Here is a 16,953-nt window from a genome sequence, read left to right as displayed (position 1 = left end):
CGGAGCTGGGCTTGTTACTATTCCGCTCAACTTTGGAACATACTTTGGAGCATGCTTTGAATGCAACAGCTTTGGACACTTCTCCAAGGATCGCCCCTTGAAGTCTAATGGTACTGCAGCTCTAATGGACACTTCTCTAAGGATTGCCCCTTGAAGTCTAATGGTACTGCAGCTCCAACAGCACAGGCCACCAGCGAAATGGAAACCTAGATGGAAGGGTTGGAGAAGCAAAGAGGTAGTAACGAAGGGGCAAATGCAGGGAAGGATAAAGAAAGTATGATGGATTTAAAAATGCAGGAAAAGATTGTGGAGGAATCGATTCCCAAACAACGAATCTCCGAAGGGGCATGCAATAATAATAAGATCATTACTCCCGATGCTAACCCAAAATTTATGACAGTGACAACGGTGATGGCTGTTCAAGTCCCTGGTTTGAAAAGAGCCAAAAGGGTGAAGGCACTGGCAAGAGACTCCAAAGTAATTCAAGCTGTGAGAACACTTGAGGTGAAAGGAAGGAGGTTCACTGTCCCACTGCACAATCCATTTGCAGCACTGCAAGAAAAGAAATCCCTAGACTTCGAACCCCCGGATTCTGCTAAGACTAAAGAGGGAGGGGGGGAATGATTCGGATGCTGAAGAATTCGTTCCTCTTTCCCAATGAACCCCTCATTAATAATGGAGTCTCTCATTATCCAATCTTGGAACGTAAAGGGGTTGAAAACCCGTAAGAAGAGTACCCTATTCTGGGAGGAAATTAAAAAGGAGAAGGCAGTCAACTGTTGGGCCATCCAGGAACACCACTTAGATGCCCATAGCAAGAGAAAGCAAGCACTAGGAAAGAAACTAGTATTCTATGGAGAAAGAAGTAATGGTTTCAGTTGCATCCTCACCATTGTAGATAGAGAATTGGAGCCGAAGTTGGTTCTAAACCACCCATCCGGCAGGATCCTGGGGACTATAATCAGATGGGAAGGGTATCCCTTCACCATTGTGAATGTGTACGGCCCTTGCAATGCAAAAGACAGAGCTAAACTATGGATGTATCTTAGAGATACTCCTATTGAAGGTGAGTGGTTGTTGGTTGGTGACTTCAATATGGTAGAAAAGAGCAGGGATAGAATAGGATCCTCCAGTATGCTGGCTGATTCGGAAAGGTCTAAATGGTAAAGTTTGTGCAAAAAATGGACGATGATCGACTTATGGGAATCGGCCCATGGAAAGCATGCCCGGGTTCACCTACACAAGCCTCCAGTATGCCCGCACTGCCTCCAGGCTGGACAGATGCAATTGATCACACCAAGTGGATTGGATACCGTCGTTGATGGAGATGAAGGTAGTCCCAACAAAAAGGCTATCAGATCACATACCTATGCACATTCATTTTAAGAAGAATACAGGGGAGGAGCAGACCCCAAGAGGTGGAAAAAACAGTTACTAACAGGGACACACCTATTCAAAGACCCTCTTTTCAGGAATATAACCAAGAAAGCATTGGGTCAGCTCAAAAAAGATGTCGACCTCAACAAACACAATGCATGGGACCTCTTTGCTTGGAGCATCCAGAAAGCAATCAAAACCTCGGGCCCCCGAATCAAGAAAGCTAGGGAGGTACACTTTCTACATCTTACAGCGGAGGTACAGGTGCTTACCTCCATAAAAGCCAATGGGCTTGCTACTGAGGATGAGCACAAGCGATGGCTCGAAGCCAAATCTAACCTTGCTAATGAGCAGTTAGAAGATATAAAAAAGGCAAGGATGCTCTCCAGGGAGACTTCGCTACAACCTGAAGCCTCTAATCAAGCTCACTTTTTTAGGGCTTTAAAAATCAAGAAGATCCGAGGCCACGTCCGCTCGCTCGATGATGAGAAAGAGAGACAACAGTTCATAACCAGGATGAGATGGATGGTCTGATGCTGAGCTATCTTAGTCAAATTATTGGACGGCCAGACATCCAATCCCAAGAAGTAGAAGAAGCTAGAGGATCCTTACTTCAGAGTGTCAAGAGGAAGATTCCCCACTCAGAAGCTAATGTCTTGGAAAGGGAATTTTTTGAAGATGGATGTTCACTAGCATTGCAAGCCCTTGGCAAGGAAAAATCCCCTGGTTGGGATGGGATGACGATGAAATTCTATAGAGAATTGTGGGACGATCTCAAGGTCCCAATCACAAGGCTTGCCAATAAAGCCATTGTCGAAGGGTCGTTGGAGAGAAGTCTAAAGAGAGGGCTTATCAAACCCATCCCCAAAGAGATTTGTTGCTCTCAATTGAAACACTGGCGCCTATAACGATGATGTCGGTGGCCTACAAAATTATTGCTAGAGCTGTAGCCCTCAGACTAGCCCCCTCACTAATCGAGATCATGTCTCCCCATCAACATGGGTTCATCAAAGGAAGGTCCATTTACGATAACATCTTGGCAGCAATGGTGGGCATGGAGTACGCAACTGGCACAAAGCAAGAGTGTGTACTGCTACAGTTGGACCTGGATAAGGCTTATGACAGAATAACATGGACATATATAGAAGCCGTCATGGAAGCTCTGGGTTTTGGGCCACGCCTTTGTCATCTGGTAAGTGTACTAGGAGCTGGAAGACAGTCAGAACTCCTATTCAACGATAGAGTTGTGGGCTCTTTTAAGGTCAAAAGGTCTATTAAGCAGGGATGCCCTCTGGTCCCCCTACTTTTCACCATAGGATCACATCCTTTAATCACGAAGCTCGAAGCTAGTGCGGAACGAGGGAAGTTGCAAGGCCTGACTTTACCAGGAAATAGCCAACTCCTAGCAAAACGTTTTGCAGACGATTCTCTCCTCTTCTTGAAGGCGTGCCCCCATGTCATGAGGAAAGCTCTGGAGATTGTACAAATATTCTCAGTAGCTTCGGGGTCCCAGTGTAACATAGAGAAGTCAAGGCTGATCTCCCTATCGGAAAATGACTCATTTGACCCTTCTGATTGGTCGGGGGAGATTGTCACAAAAGGGAATATCTTCAGACATCTGGGAGCCCCTTGGGGGTGGACGTAACTCACAAGCAAAGATTTGAGTGGGTGCTTGAAAAAATCAAAACAAAAATGAGTAGGTGGGAATATGCTCTTCTCACATTCCCAAGTCGGATAAAAGTGATAAATGCCTTTATGATTCCTTATATTGCCTTCACTAGCCCGATTCTCAAGATGGCTAAGTGTCACTGGAAAGAGTTCTTAAAACCAGTGAAAAGGTTTTTATGGAAAAACAACACAAAATCCTCCAGGCCATGGCAATGGGCCCGTTGGGAATCAGTTGCTCGACCGGTGAATCAAGGAGGCATCGTAATTCTCAACCCTGTGGACCATGCAGAAGCTTGTTGCGCCAAATTTGTTGTTTCCTTGGCTAAACAGGATCAAGTTTGGGTTGTCATGATCAAAGATATGATAGAAGCAACTAAACTTGGCTCGAAAGGGGAAAAGTGGAGAGGGGTGGAGGTTCATGACAAGCTGTTAGCCCCAATGTGGACTACCCTAGACTGGGGGGCAGCACAGGAGAATTGGTAAGAAAATGCAATAAAACAGCAGGAGTCTTAAAGTGGGAGGAAAAAACCAGATACTTCAAGAACTCCATTTTGCATTGGTCCCCCTGGCTTTCCAAAGTTGTAGATCCGCCACAAATTCCCTATTGGATAGAGATAGCCAAGAAGATGAATAATAAGGGTCTGAATCGACTGGGGCACTTCTGGGACAGTGACAACAAGGGTTGGAAAACCATTGACCTTCTAGTTACCCAGTACCAACTGAATAGCTTGGAGGTCTTGCTGGTACACAAAGTGAGGAAAGAACTTGAAAATATAGTGATGCCTATCTATGATTTGGAGTTTGACTGGAATGCCTGGAAATGGCCCGGAAGCAGTCTCTTCTGAAAACCCTATCCTAAAGACATTTACCAAACAATGATGCATTAGAAGAATTGGTCTAACCCCTTTAACAAGATAGGGGAAAAACAATGGCCGGAGGAAAGGTGGGAGCAAGTAATGGAGAACATCTGGAAGCCAAAGGTTCCGCAACACAGGAAGGTATTTTTGTGGAAGGTAATCTGGGGTGCTCTACTGACGGGGGTCAAGATTCATGAAAGAAGGATTGGGCCAGATCAATACTTGGGATGCATGTTGGCTAGTGAAGATCTGGCTCACCTCTTCATGGATTGCCCAACTATCAAAGGCCTCGCAGGGAAAATATTTACGTGGGTGCAAGGAACATGGAAAATTGTTTTTTACAAGACTGATCTTTTCTTTGGAGGGAAGAATTCAGGTGGTCCTGCCATCCTCATCAGCACTCAAATCGTCAGGTACGTCTTCTTACATAATGTATGGCAGACAAGGAATTGCCGTGTGTTTGAAGGAGGTCTTGAGGTGGCAAGCTTCGCAGAAATTATACAAGAAAGCAAAGTGCTAATATGGATGCTTGGATGCAAGCAACACTCGGAGAATTGGTCTAGGAATACTTGTGCCTTGTTGACAGCAGAGGGCATGCCTAGGACGGGGGAAAATCTTGGCTATCGGTAATTAAAAGATCTCAGAAGAACATGATAAGGGACCCTATGTATCAAGGATAAGGGGACGAGTTGGGTGGGATGGCCGATGTAATTATGGTCCCTGAATGACGTCATGGCTCAACACGAGCATGACAAGACCCTGTAATTATTTGGGTTGATAAATATAATTCACTCACAATTGTGAGCTTTGCTATTTAAAAAAAAAAAAGATTTAGCTTGATTGTATGAACCTTTACACAGAAAACAATCTATGTCTTACATTCATACACTAGGTTGGAAAATATACATTCATAGGTTAGAAGAAGCTCCACATTAGAGTGACAAACACTATAGTGTGTGTGTGTGTTTTTTTTTCATAATGTGTTTTATCGACCATAGATGGTTTAGTAGGAAAGAATCCACACTTCATAACTAGCTTAGTTTCCTATGATAGTAACAGTCTATTTCTTTACTTCCATCCTTTGAAAATGTGGAACAATATAATAGGCTTAGTTCCCTATTAACGCGAATCTCGTCAGATGCCTCCGCTCCAAACAAAACCAAAAGCAATTCTTCTCTCTCCTCTCTCTTCACTTGCCCTGCGTCGTCATCATTGCTTGCGTACCAACGTGCTGCCCATCGCGAGATGGCTTGTCCCCTTGTGCCTCCACCAACGAGAGCTCTCTCTCTCTCTCTCTCTCTCTCTCTCTCTCTCTCTCTCTCTCCTGGGCTTGGTCTATCGTCCTAGCTCCATGAAGGGAAGACCCAGCATTCCAAGAGAGAACTGCAAGGCGAAGAGAACTGCCTCCTGTCTTCGACTTGCCTCCAACCCCATCGCGTCCGCATCGCCCCCACAGATCCTTCGCCGTCCTCTCTGCGCCTCCCATAGCCACGACCACCACTACCACTGCCATACAGCTCGTCTCGCAATGGGCTCCTCTCTCTCTCTCTCTCTCTCTCTCTCTCTCTCTCTCTCTCTCTGTGACTTCCTCTGATCGCAACTAGAGAACACGTCGCGTACACTGCCTCTGTCTCTCGCCTCCATGTGTCTGCTTTTGCCTTTTTGACCTCACACCTATCCAAGGGATCTCGGAAGATACCGATTAATGCACCTGCTTCCAAAATTGGGGCAACCTACTAGGCTTAGTTCCCTATGATAGGAAAAGTTTGTTTCTTTATTAATATTCATAGCAAAGTGTAGATGGATAAATTATTTACAACATGTGCGCATAAAGTGAAAATTTTATTTCTTATAACTTTTATATATACAAAAATTCACTTTCTTAATACAAAAGATAATAAGATACTTTTCACACGATGAAAGATAGGAATTAAGGCATTCATTCCCAAGGTCCTCTGATTGATTCCTGGTGGTGTTGGGCTACTCCACTAAGGATTGTTCCCACTAATTCCTAGTGGGAGGAGGCTCTTACCTTGCATTAAGACTCCATAGGCTACTACTTGTTGAGACTTGACTGGAATCTTCAAAGGAGAGCAACCTTTGAGGCACTATTGTACATGGCGGATCTTCTACGGGATCATCGCCAGTGAGAAATCGCACCAGGGCTCCTGCAGAAGGGCGGAGGACAGGCTCCAGTAGAATGCACCACAAAGCAGTGAGGATAACTCTCTTGGCTTCTTGTGGGTCGTACTTAGGAGCATCTTCACCGCCCTCCATTCAGCGCCTGTCAACAACATCAAGCAGCTTTCCCTCTCTCACAAGGAACTTTGGACGCATTTCTATATAGCAAAAAATATATAATTACCAGGCAACTTACTAGATTGAATACACATATCTAGTAAGAGTGCAAACTAGTAATAATGAGAATACTCCTATATGGTTGTAACATAATATTATAGCTATGTGGGAGTTTTAAGTAACCATATAGCAAGATTTCTTACTAGTTTGACTCGGATTCTCCTAGATGGCTGTAGCCATAATATTATAGCTATATGGGAGTTTTAACTAACCATGTAGTAAGAAATTCTTCTTTCATCTACATGGTTGTAGCCACAAAATGCTATCTATGCAGTTGTATTGTAATTATTCACATAAATAATCAATTTGATAATAAATATACAAAATAGCACATACTTTTTGACTAAAAGAGATAAAGGTTAAATAGAAAACTAAAAATGATCACTTTCATATAGATGTCTCTCAGAAATTCTTACAAAGTCCATCATACAACTATTAGTCTTTATCATTGGCTACTTCTACATCCTTTAAAGAAAGAAAGCCAATCTTTTCAAGTCTTACAATCATCGTGCCTTCTAATAAAAGCCAGGCTACCAAGTCTTCACACATAGTAGAAGAGCTAGTTTCACACTTTTTCTACAAAAGAAGGAGATCGATTTTTTTAAAGCCATGTAAGAGGCTGCACAAGTGGATACATTGATCTAAAGACGATGCTTAGCTTCAAGGTCGGTCCGCCACCAATTGCACCACACAACTAACCGAGGACGCACACATTCGAGGGCTCGTAGGAGGAAACGTTCAGCTGCTGCTGGCAGAGGGCGCTCTTAGTAGATGTTTCAAAGAAGCGAACCACTATACTCTTTGCAGCTTCGCACGGACCAACTGACGATTACGGCCTTCTTTGATTTGACGTTGCGGGAATAACCTTGTAGAGAGGAGATAATATATTGCAGTTGAATATAGATAAATAGCTAGCAAGTGAATATTAAAAGGAAGCTTATTAATACAACATGTACTGGGCACGCAAGTCGGGCTGCACTGCAGCGCTAGCTAGCGGTTTGATTGAGCGAGAAGCAGCACGTGATCTTAGCAAAGGCAGGAGGAGGAGCTGCGAAATGGGGGTCCTCGGAGATGGTGTGGAGAGTGCACGTGGGCTTCGAAGAGCGGCAAGGGGTGCCAACCTTTGGGGCCAACAGGGTGTCATTGTTTACAGGTTTTCTCAAGTGCAGTAAGAGTAAAGAAATACCACAAGGGGTGCCAACAGGGTGTCATTGTTTACTTGACACAAGCGAGGGTGATGTAAAGGCGTACAAGAAAGGAGTGACAACCAACACAACAGACGGAAGGTGCTACGAGCAACAAAGGGAAGGCCGGGCAGGGGCAGCCAAGGCTCTGTCGGTCAGACAATGCTAGCTGGCCAGGGTGGGGTAGCAACAGGTTGAGCAGCTTGTATAAAGCTGAACAAATATGCATGCCTTCACATAGTGTCTCTCTCATGAGTCCGTCCTATTTTAGTAGCCACTTCTCTTCTTTTGCGTTTTTCTCTCTTTGTTGCCCTCCTCTTGGTGTCATATTTCCTTATTGCACTCCACACTTTGACACAAAAATATTTGGCAAGTTGCGCACAATTCCATAGTGTGGACCATTTTATTTGTGGACGGTGGTCTAAACTTGAATGAGCTAGAGTCCATGACACATGGAGAACACGTGCTTTCTAATAGGATGGATAAGCTAACGTTTTTGGATTTATGTTCTAGCCAATTGTGTCATATTGTAGCTTTGCTACAAGCACACAAGATTTACAATTAGAAGGATACTGATCTGATGCAGCATTTACTCAGAGTAATGTAGAACCTATTGACATGCAGGAATGCAAGAAAAAAATGATTGAAAACAACAGACTCTGTAGAAAATACTCTCTCTCTCTCTCTCTCTCTCTCTCTCTCTCTCTCTCTCTCTCTCTCTCTCTCTCTCTCTCTCTCTCTCGGAGTGAGAGTGACTATGCGTCAAAAAACTTACTGCTGGAAATTTGTTGCAGATCGAGTGGGGACGACGTGGGCTTGAGGATCGTGGGCTTGCAGAACGTCGCTTCTGGGATTCTTTTATGTGGTGAAACTATGTTGGCGTAATCATCTTCTAGTAGATGTACTCGTTATTGCTGCACAAAGCAAACAACATTAGCCTGTTTTACTTGGTCACGTCCTGAGAACTCAGACAAGTCTCTTAGGTAATCGCAAACAAAAAATTTCTGGGGGTGTGATACCGAGGGGCCGGATCTGTTCTGTTGGGGATTTGTTGGAGAGAGAGGCCAGGCGCACGCCTTGTGGAGCTTGTGCATGGGCATATTAAGCAAGTAGAGGCCGCCCTGCTGCCTGCAGCTCGTGGTCGGCTGGGAGGGTAGCGAATGAGAAGGGAGCTTGAGCAGCTCGCACGGCTAGCTGATTGGCGCGGTACAGCTCGACTGCTAAATGCAGGGCGCCATGGATGCAGCTTCGCAAGTTGCAATTAGCAAAGCGATGAGGTTTCCCACGTGAAAGATGTGCTGGCGATAGCGATAGGTTAGAGAGAGAGAGAGAGAGAGAGAGAGAGAGAGAGAGAGAGAGAGAGAGAGAGAGAGAGAGAGAGAGAGAGAGAGAGAGAGAGAGAGAGAGAGAGAGAGAGAGAGAGAGAGAGAGAGAGAGAGAGAGAATGAATGAAATGAAATAAAATGTTAATACAGCCGGCCTCTTCAAAAGGTCCTTTTTTTAATATTGATGGATCTAATCCAATGCCTTGGTATACAAAAAACTGACATAAAGTGAGACTAAAATCATCATCATCAATGCCCGAGGACACCAGCATCGGGTCAATGTCTGCCAATGCAAATAGTCGTACTGAGCGTCTCCCATATATGTTGTTCTAGAATTGTCATGATCCTCTATGGAGCCTCCATTGATGTTGTGGTCTCCGGCCTCGTAGACATAGGCATCGAGCTCTCTGAGCTCAATGGCTCAATCAACTAATATACCTCTGGTATAAGTTGGCTTTGAAGTGCTCTAAAGGAATGAGTGATCTCCCTCTATTCAAGATGTAAACTACCACTCAATTCAGGTGTGAACGTGGGCCTTCTCCTACGAATGGGTGCATTCACCTCTTCGAGCTGTGATCTTACACTTTGGGGCTTGTCAGAGTTGGGTAACTATGGTACATAGTTGTGATCTTGGATACAGCCCACACATGAGCTAGGCACGAAGATGGATTTCTATATAGCGCATCTTCTCCAGCTTGCGAAGGACGACGTTGTGACAAGACACCAGCTTCGATACAACGGAGTACCAACAGAGGCGAGGACACGTCCCATTAACTATAAGATATGAGGTAGCTTCCATTGCCTGTTCAGAGAGGGATTTGGACCACTCTCTAGAGTCATGGGGAATGAGGACCAGAGATAATAATCGATGCTTGGGATTTGTTTTTGCTCGATCTGCGCACACAGAGAAAGAGCCTGACAAGAGGAGAAGCTAGTGAGTCTCAAGGCGGATCACAGACTTCTTAAGAGCGGGCACTAAACCATCGGAGCAGCTACTACCACAGCAGATCCCACATTCTCCTCACACCAGAGGCACATTGATCAACCAAGCGACAAAGCTAGGAAGATCCAGACGCCCACGATTGACAGAGGACTACACAGCATCGAGGGAGGCCGCATCAAAGAATCAAGATCACTATGGCTCGACATGCACGACGCCTGATCATACTATTGACCATGGAGGAGGTTGATGAGATATCTGAGTGAAATATCTGAGCTTTGGGAGTGCTATCATGTCGGCAAGCATCTGAAGTACTGTCCAGCTTGATGATCTATGAAATATTACCAGGGTTTGAAAGATCTTTGATACTCCTTTCTGGGTCTGTCCGGCTTGCTGCTACGCGGGCATACTACGCGGAATGAAAATGGTGTGAGTCTTGAGAATTAGGCATGGGACCTGTTGTATATCATTTCCATGAACATTGAAGGATGGTCGAGGGCACAGGGTTGTTGAATCTCCATGTGCTATACTTGGAGTGGCATAATGCTGGTCATAACTAGTTGCACTTGCAGAAACAAGCTGAGTAAGGTAGTTGAAGTTGGACATACTATTCAACTAGCCACTGGGTCTTGTTGCACACAAAGCTACTATGATTGCTACACGGGGAAGGCACAGAGGCTTCACTGCAAAAGAAAGTCGATTCCAATATGCCGATGCGGCAAACAGTGACATTGTCGACCTTCTATTGCTAGAATGAATAGGGAGGAGCTTTGGCCTAGAGACTCTATGCTACTGAAGAATGCTCTCACCATGTCGACGAGGTAGTCTTTTCTTCATGGCTCTTTGCTTTCATGTGAACAGGTATAAGGTGCCAGTACAATAGCTAGTTGGGCACATGTAGCAATTAATGCATTCCAAGAGGTGACATTCTAGACAGGAAGCTCTGCAAGCACTTTTTGTGCTTTCTCAAGCGCACCACATTAAGCATACATGTCGACCAAGACGGTGCAAAGCACGACATCTTTTATCTTGCAAAGAGCCACATGCCTTTAAGATGCATGCGTAGGTGATTGCATCGAAACAGAGGCCCTCGCTTCACATCTGCTGACATTGTGAACAGAACACCTGATAGGGAGCATGATAGATTTGAAAGTCGTCAACGCCTGTGATCGATGTGTGATTAAAAAATCTTGCAACATGTGATGCTTGTGTAGGTGATTGCATCTATGCATGCATAGGTGATTGCAACATGAGATAGGCCCTCACCTTGCATCTAAATTTTGACTGCAACGATTAGAAAAGCGCGACAGAGCCACATGCCTTCTAGATGCCTGTGCGTAGGTGATTGCAGCTGGAGAGAGGCCCTCACTTTGCATCTGGATTTTGACTTCCAGGCCATAGCAGCTAATTAATCTCCTAATAAGTTGCTTAAGCGTAGGGTAAATGAACACTATTTTGGAGCACAGAATAAAAGCATAGAAAGAGAAGGGTAATCTGTAGACCCACATCCAGCAATGCTTGTTACTTCCTTTAATTAGTACTAGCTAGAAAAAAGTCACAGCATCTTGTAGCAATTACTCCTGTGAATATGTGTGTGGAAATTATAACGTGCTGTAATGATGGCTTTGGTTGAAAGGAGGAGCGTCAAAAAGATGTTACTCGCTTTATAGCCTTCTCTCTCTCTCTCTCTCTCTCTCTCTCTCTCTCTCTCAAACAGTGGCCAGAGACAAACCTGCAAACAAAGCTCCGAGCTAACAAAGTAATGAAGCTTTTTAATAATGCTTAGATCTTAATTTGAGCGTGACACAAAAATGAACTAATGGTTTAGTCCCCACATTTTTAAAGAGTAGCCACGTGGGTTAATGAGAGCGCAGTGCTGTGATTTTACCTTGTACGCTAACAAAGTAATGAATCTTTTGAATAATGCTCTAGATCTTAATTTGAGCGTGACACAAAAATGAACTAATGGTTTAGTCCCCACATTTGTAGAGGAGATCTAGATGAGTAGCTTGAAGTTTTCATGTACAATGGAGACTTGAGGTAGATCTACTTGTGCATCACATTGATGGCAAGAACCTCTAAAATATAATGTGGATGTGTGGAATAGCATGTCGAAAAGTGAAAGGATTTTTTAATGAACAAGAGAAACCTCATGAGCCACAATAACATCACAAACAGCTTATTAAGGAGCCACAAACACAACACTAAGGTAGCTAGACCCAATAAAAAGGTGAAGTTGACCACATGCTATCGAAGTGTCTATTTGGTCAATAGAGAGTATCATCGCAAGCTATCAAGATGGAACAAATCATACCCATATGGAGAAATCGCTTTCTCATTGTAGAAAATATTTAGTTAAACTCATCAGCGTCCTTGTGATCGTTTATGTACTCTCTCTTTCACCCTCAGTTTGATATAGAACAGAGCTTGTTACGCTTACCATACTAATGTGTTGAAGCCTATGTACTTCTTGTGATAAAAGAAGGGATAAAGTTTGCAAAGTGTAACTCCAAATATTGGTAAGGATGTCTGGTATCTTGCATTTAGTAAATGAATAAAATGCTTTTGTTAATCCCTAACAAAGGGTTCAAATAACTAGCAATGACATTTGAATAGAAAACATGACAGTTCATGTTTTTGTAATAGAAAAAATCAGCACTTGATAAGATCTTCTAGAGTCATAGCATTAAAATAATCCATTGTTTTTTTGCATGAATTATTTAAGATATGTACTTGAAAAGGTGCAAATTATCTTGATGTTTTCTTTATGATTAATGGTGGTTTTTTTGTGTGTTTAGATAGTTTAACGTGTCAAATAAGAGTTACCTTGCAGGGACCCTTTTGAAAATGAAACCTAAATCGGTGTTCTAGTAACAATTTGGTGTTATTCAAAGGGTATGAGTATTCAAAGTAAGCCAATAAAAGCTCAAAGCTCAACTCTCATTTTTTAAAATGGGACTTGAATAAGTCCCAAAATTCCTAAATTGGTGTTATCAACTAAGCTTGTTGAAAACTTTGAAGAAATCTAGGTTTTAAATATACCTCCACATTGATATTTTGACCTTGTATTCTAGCATAATCTGGAAGATGTAAGTATTTTGATTTAATAAATTTATAACTTGATACTAGTGGCCCAAGCTTGTGAAGAAGTTAATGAGACTTTTGAATAATCAACACTACGTGGACTGTACTTGTAGGGTATCCAACTTACATTTGAATTGGATGTTTTTTTCGTATAGATTGTGATCTAGCTTGTGTTAAGAATTGTATCATTAATATTATTTGGATGAATATAACATAAATTATTCAAAAAATTTACAATAATCTCCATCATTCTGTAATATCTTTTCCTCTCTAAGGACAATGTGTGCAGTTGTGGTACTTGCATATCAATGATAGAGTGTGTGAGATGTAAAATGTTTTGATCCTTTTCCTTTTATAGCTTCGTCTACAACTATGAGACTTTATTTTGTTTTCTTATTTGTATTAGTAACAAATATATCAATTAAGAAACTTATTGATATCGAACGAGTAACCATGATATTTCTCAATAATTAGTTGTTTAATTATGCTTAATGAATTTTTACTAAAATGAAATTAAGGGCATACAAACTTACTACAATTACTTGATCCATTGTAAGTGATAAATAACTAGATGAAACACCCTTTTCTATATAGGAGTTTATAAACTACTAGATGAAGATGCCAAAGAGCTAGCTACTATATAGGAGTTCATAACTTACTAGATGAATTTACTAGATAAGGACGTCCAAGAATAGGTTTCTATATAGGAGTTTATGACTTACTATATGAACTTACTAGATCAACATGTCCAAGAGCAAGTTACTATATAAGAGTTTGTGATTTGCTAGATGAATGAGAAAATTGCTAGCTTCCTTGCTAGATTAAATGTGAAAACTCCTACTTGTAAGTAGGAATTATTGAGCATGTACTCTAACTTGCTATCTAGAAACACGTCCAAAGCTCCTTGTGTCTGTGCTTTCCCACAACCCACTATGGCGGGTATTCCGCCTCTGCACAGTGCGGATTGTATATTCTTCTGTCGCATGCCAGCTCAAGCAACACCATATCCAAGCTATACACGTCACACTTGCGTGACACCGTGGAGTGTAAGAAGAGCTCCAGGGTCATGTATCCTGGGGTCCCTCTTGCTTGGTTACTATGCAAGAGGCCTCCCTGTCGATGAGCCTGGACATGCCAAAATCTGAAAGCTTTGGCGTCAAATTAGCTTCTAGTAGTATGTTTTCAAACTTGATGTCCAAGTGCAGGATACGCTCTGTGCATTCGTTGTGCAGGTAGGAGAGACCCATGGCAGCTCCCACAGCTATGTTTAGACGCCTTTTCCAATCCAGAAAATGCACGCTCTCATCATCTGCGCCTTTTGCATCAGGAGAGGGTGGCCTCTCCGAAAATAGCCATTTATCCAATGAGCCGTTTGGCATGCACTTGTACACAAGCAGGCAACGTGATCACTCCAAACAGAAACCAAACAAGCACACCACGTGAACATGATCCACTCTGCCTATCGTGGTGACCTCCGCTAGAAATTGCTTTATCCCTGTGTTAATTGCACCCTTTAGCTTCTTCACCGCGCTCTCCTCCCATCACCGAGCGTTCCCTCGTTCACGGACCAAAACGCCCTGTTGCCCAGTCTTTTGCTAAAGCCGTGTCTTGCCTTCTTTAGCTCTCGGTAGGAGAATATTGCTGGCAACATGTTGAGAACTTGCTCAAAGTCGACTCCATCTAGTACGTCTTCTGAGCCGGCACTTTCATCAAAATCTGATTCAGATCTGCGGCTCCGCAGTTAAACCACCAAAGAGCGACAAAAGCTGCAAGCACGGGAAGAAGTAAACGCAAGGCAGTGAGAAAGATGAGCTGAAATCGATGACCTAAAATTGCTGGTGGGGAAGAGAAAACCCTAGCATTAGCGATGGTGTAACTTCCTCTCAACCCTGTGCTCTCGTTTCGCCCCCAGTCATAGGATTTGACGCCCATCTGCTCTTCTTAAGGCATTTTGCCGGTCGTATGAAGGCCAAAGTTTTTTTGAGTCTGTCATTGGAAGGGCTTGTTCAAAAATTATCTTTCTATGGAGAAGGGTGAAAAAATAGAATACATGTCAATGGAAGGGTTAATTGAAAAACATTTTATATATATTAATGCTCATACTCATTGACAGAAAATAGTATCTTGCCTTGTAAATTATGCGAAATTTTCTCATTGGAAGGGCAAACTGAAAATAGACCCTTCTATAGGGAAGGGTGCATTTTTCTACAACCCATCTTTTGAAAGAATAGGTTGCCCTTCAAATTCTAACAGTGTTCGCCCCCTGCCAAGTGAGATGACCTCTCCGGTCATCTCACCCGCGCTCAACGCCGACACAAGATCTCGTAACATATGGGCGTCGGGCGGGCTACCCCATCGCACTCTAGTGCATCTTAACTCCATGGCCTCCCATGCAAGTGGAGTAAAAAGGTTTCACCAACTGGGTAACTCGCACTTTAACCATTTGGGGCCATTCCCTTGCGACGATGACCACCTTTTGCATGACAGTCTAAGCAAACTACAAGCAGCGAGACATGCGAGGCAAGATTCTTGGTTCTTTACACGGTCACCCGTTGCCAACACACCAACAGGGATACATCATGGGGCTGCTTGAAGGTAGTGCCATTGCATCCGCCTATATTGCTACCGCTGAGTCTCAACCAGGAGGAAGCAGAATCCCTCATGCAGGAGGCTCTCGCAAGACTCTAGACGATAAGCCTCCTGTCATCCTACCTGCTGTTCAAGTTCCCAAAACCCAAAATGATCTAGAAAATAGAGCCCTCATAGGGTTACTAGTTAGGCCACGTTCGCTTGCCGAAGTCCTTAGAGGCTCGATATGAATCAATGGGGGGCAATAGGGGCAGAAGTAGAGACCATTCAGGCCCTTCCCAAGAATCAGTACGTGTTTGTATTCAAAAAATGCAGACATGGCCTTTAGGGTGCTCAACTCGGGACAGTGGCTTCTGCGTTCTTCCCCTTTGTGCCTATTCAAATGGCATAAAGAATATAACACTGAGAGAGACGAGCTCTCGCACTCCCCTGTGTGCATTGAGTTCCCGAACCTGCCTCTATACTTTCACAACCACCTTAAGGTGATAGGCTCACAGCTAGGTAAGGTTCTAGGAGGTCGTCCAGGAGGAGAATACATCCCCTCTTGGCACCCTCAAGCCCTGATTGAGATTGACATCTCAGAGGACCTCCCGCAAGCTATGGTCATCACCCTAGATGATGGAGAATGTTTCGAACAACCATTGAATTACAAATACCTGCCGAACGCATGCTTTCATTGTGGAACTAAAGGACATTTCGTTCGGGATTTCCTGATCAAGAACCCTAAACCAGCAACAAATCCAAACAGCTCTGACAAAAATGAGAGCAATAATCAAGCTTCACCAGCAGCAGCAGCCGCCCCCCCTCAGACCACGAGAATGCCACCACTACAAGAGGCTATTCATATTAGCGACGCTCACACAGCGACGCTAATTTTTTTTTTTCTCGACGTCGCTTGTAAATTTGCGACGCTCATAGCGACGCCAGCTGTGCTAAAAAAAATAACAGAGAGCGCCCAAAAACTCAGATCTCAGATCTGAGTTTTTCGACGCCCTCAAGCAAGGAGCAGGTAACGCTCTCCCTCTCTCTCTCTCTCTCTCTTTCTTCTCCACACACACACACACACACACACACACACACACACACACACACACGAGGAGAGGAAGGAGAGCCAGGTATGCTCCATCCCTCTCCTCACTCTCATGTTCCCTTCCCCTCTTTCTCTCTCCCTCTCTCTCTCACACACACACACACACACACAGTGTTTTTGAGAAAGAGAGAGAGAGAGAGAGAGAGAGAGAGAGAGAGAGAGAGAGAGAGAGTACAAACATAAACAAAAACGCACACACACATACATAAACAAAGAATGCACACACACATTGAGAGAGGAAAAGAGAGAGAGAGCATGCATAAACAAAAAACGCACACATTGAGAGAGGAAAAGAGAGAGAGAACATGCATAAACAAAAAACGCACACATTGAGAGAGGAAAAGAGAGAGAAAACATGCATAAACAAAAAAATGCACACACATTGAGAGAGAAACTAATTTAACGTCGTAGGAAACTAATTAAAATTAAAAGACCTAAAGATCTAGCCGACGAGGAGTTGAACTCAAGACCTATTATTCAA

This window comes from Adiantum capillus-veneris, chromosome 30 (genome assembly GCF_014529385.1).
Source record: "Adiantum capillus-veneris isolate H3 chromosome 30, ASM1452938v2, whole genome shotgun sequence".
Classification (NCBI taxonomy): Eukaryota; Viridiplantae; Streptophyta; class Polypodiopsida; order Polypodiales; family Pteridaceae; genus Adiantum; species Adiantum capillus-veneris.
This window is presented reverse-complemented; position numbering follows the sequence as displayed.